Raw genomic sequence first — 3,949 nt, 5'->3', positions numbered from 1 at the left:
GAAGAGGAATCGGGAAATGAGGAAAACACTGGGGGATTACGAGACTTGGATGAGACCGAACGTCAAGCCGCATGGGCTCAAATCGGTGAAGGAATCTACAACCCTAGCAGCACTAAGAGCACCAAACTGAGGGACCCGCTATACCGCTACATTCACAGTCTCCTCACCTACTCGCTGAACCAGCGTCACGACAGTAGTGGCGTTGTGGGGTTGAAAGATTTGGTTGTCCTTCACTGCATCCACAACCGGAAGCCTCTCGATGTTCCATATCTCCTGTTGCGAAACATGCATCTCAATCGCCTTGCTCGCGCTCCAACACCTATCTTCTTTGGGGGATGGGTGTACCGTCTTTTCAAGCACTTCACGAACATTCCAAGGTCCTTTGAAAGAAGTCCATGGTCGGGACGAGTTGACTACCACATTTGCCGAGCCATGAACTTGCTTTATGAGGCGGAAGACGGGACGGTGAGCTTCCAAAGAACGCAAGGCTATGCATGGAACCCACAGGAGGCCCTAGTTCTTCATGCACCACCTCCCCAATACCAGTACCAACCCCATGGCGATCCGGGCCAATCCTCCTCACAAGGAGGCGGTTTTCCTAACTTTCAAAGTTTACATGATCTTTTGCAGGAAAACCTCATGAGTACCAGGAACACCTACAATCTCGCCAACAACACATACCACCGGGTCGGAGCTATTGAGCGCAACATCAACGACATACAAGATGATATCGGTAGCATCCGGGAGTATATGGCGGGGCATGGGGGTGGAGGTGAGGATAGCGATGAAGACATGGAGTAGGAGGCTTGAAGGAACAAGGAGCAGGTTGATGGTGAGCCCACAGGTTTAAGTACCCTTTTCTATCGAACAATTTATGGCCTGCGTGCCACTTGTTGAACAATTTACTTTCCTGAACTCCTTTTTATTTCCGTTTTATTTTTCTACTTTATGCTTGGAGACAATTAACTGTGGTAATGTAGGATGTTTTATGTTTGCTTGGTGTGGTATTGAGTGATGAAACAGGTACAATGCAAGGGTTAGAGTGCTAAACCTTAGCACTTACAGGCCCAAAATGGAGAAACCGGGAGACGAAATATGTTTTTCAGGCTCACAGACTGTCCACACGGGGACGTGTCCAGCCGACACGCCCCCGTGTTCATCTCCCAGACCTGCTGTTTGGTTACTGACCTACAATTATTTGCCAGACACGGGGCCGTGTCTAACCAACACGCCCCCGTGTTCACCTTCTGTAAGTTTTCGATACTGGCAGTTCACCACGGGGTCGTGTCCAGCGAACACGGGGTCGTGTCCAGACTGCCAGTAACATAAATCTTTGCTTTTTAACACCACATTACACATCCAATCAACCTAAAAATTTATTTTTGGGACACATTGAGGACAATGTGTAATTTAAGTGTGGGAGGGGAAGCTAACACTTTGAAATTTTGCAAGTCCTAACAACAAGCCTTACACAAAACTCTATTGGAACCGCTAAACACCCCAAATTTTTTCAAAAATTTTTCATTTTTTTTTACTTGTCTGAAGTTTAAGTTAGGAATCCCAAGATTAATAAGGTTATATTTTTATAAAATTTACAACCGAGAGCGTCGTGATAACAAGAACCAACATAAGAAAATTATGAAACGGCATAACAAGTCTAGTTCAAATTTGATTATATATACTTGATCACATTAAAAACCCATTCCCACAAAAGTGAGTTTTGAGCCTTTATAGAGCATACAAATTTACATCTTTAGACTAAATGCTCATTTTTCGTTTCTTGTGTGAATAGCCGCTTGGTTCTTACAACTCTAGAACTTGCCACGACGATTCATTCCCGGTCCTTACCAACTTAAACCCAAGTAAGTAAATGATGGAGGCATTAGGACTAACCATTTTTCTTTCTACACCATTATTTTTCAATTTTTTTTACCACCTACCCAAAATCCCCCTAGTTAACCCCTTTGAGCCTAAACCTTTCGTTTCTTTACCCTAAACCTTTTTTACCCACAAAAAAAAACCCTTTTTATTTTTCATCCTTTATTTTAGTAACAAGCTCGGTTTTTCGCAAGCTCGTTCTTTTATGTGACTAAAAAAATGATGATAAAGTTAAAAACAAACAAAGCTATGCAAACAAAAGCTTGTTTGGAGAAATACTTCAAAATAAAAAGTCACTAAAAACAAAATGTGTTACGAAAACCGACGCTTTTTACGCTTTTCGCCCTTTTACTAACCACTAACCCAACCACCCACCTTTAGCCCAAGCCTAACCCTTCACCCAAAAAGTCCTCTTGATATTTACAAAGGTATAAAGTTAAAAAGGAGGAGGTTTGATTGCTTGGCAAGCCTATAGAAGGCGTAAGTTCCATGCCGCTCTCGAGTGATTCACAAAAAATACACCTTCGGCCGAGTGTTGAGTGATTTATCCCGTGAGGTATGTGAACTTGTATATAAATGAAATTTTAAAAAGGCATGTTATGCCCAAATAAGTAATTTATCCTATGAAACGTTCTAAATAAATCATAACGAATAGGATTGTAAATAAATAAAAATAAAACCCAAAAAGATCTTGGATTCCCGACACTCCATGACAAGCCAAAAACCTTCTCTTCTACCCATTCCATTTGGGAGTGTAAGCCACATTTAAAGAGTTTTGCTTGAGGACAAACAAAAGTTCAAGTGTGGGGGTATTTGATGTGTGTAAAATGCAACACATAAATTACATCAAATAAGGCATAAAACTAACCCTTTTTAAGTACTAATGTTGGAAAAGAGTGTTTTTGTCTTCCTTTTGTATTTTCAGGATGAAATGAGCTCAAATTCACAAAAGAAGCAAAAAGACAGCTAATTCTAACATAAATACAAGAAAAGGAATACAAGTAGACTGCCCGAACCCTCAACGGCATCCTCCCAAGCAAAGAAGAGAAAACAGAAGCCTGAACACGCCCCGTGCTCAGCCAGCACGGGGCCGTGCCCAAGAAGCAGCAGAAAAGACAAACCTGTAGAAGCTTCTATTGCCCACCACGGGGCCGTGTCCAGTGAGCACGGGGGCGTGGCGAAAGTACAGCAGGCGCATTAATTGTAATTGCGAATTACAATTAATGAAGAGAGAGAGTGTCAGACGGGCACGGGGGCATGTCCAACAGGCACGGGGGCGTGTCCAGCCTTCTGTTCAGCCTATAAATAGGAGTGCTTGGTTTCATTCCAACTCATCCCATGGCACACCACCTCTCTCACACTTCATCCACCACCCACCACCACCATAACACCATCATCCACCACCATCATCCATTGTCCATCGTAGAGTGTGTGAGTCGTCTCGGGATCCAAGATTGATAGTAAGAGATCTTGACAATCAAGGCCATGTTTGCCTAAGTCTCTTACATCACTTGGTGAAGACAAGTGTTTAGTATAATACTTTTTATTTTTAATCTTTTGCACTTTTTATTTGGTTTTGTATTAATGACTTTAATAACTAGTTGCTTATGTTGAAGGTGATCTTTCCTTATCGTTTGTCCGTGGTGTCTTGGCATTATTTTACTGTCTATATAAAATAAAAGATTTTCACCATTCATATCTCCACGGTCTATATGGAGGTATGTTGGCTACCTGGTCGGGGGTTAAGGGAACGGTTTGGTAAGGGTCTTGCCCTTGTTCAGCGTTTAGAGGTCCTGCTTGGGACCTGGGTCAAATTTAGTAGGATCTCCTTCAATGCCCATAGGTATTGGATGGCGGGGATCTAAACTCTTTGACCCCCTCATAAGTTAACTACTATTAATACTATAATCCGGCTATTTAGGACTGTATCCCTGCTGACTCAGACTACTTAGCCGAGGGTAACGTCACCGCCAAAAGCGGGGCCTACCATAATTTGCATTAATAACTTAATTCATTATCTTCCAATAATCCAACCCTTTAGGATTGTATCCTTGCTGACTCAAACTACTGG

Source organism: Helianthus annuus, chromosome 8 (genome assembly GCF_002127325.2).
Source record: "Helianthus annuus cultivar XRQ/B chromosome 8, HanXRQr2.0-SUNRISE, whole genome shotgun sequence".
Lineage (NCBI taxonomy): Eukaryota > Viridiplantae > Streptophyta > Magnoliopsida > Asterales > Asteraceae > Helianthus > Helianthus annuus.
Note: the sequence above shows the minus strand (reverse complement) of the source record.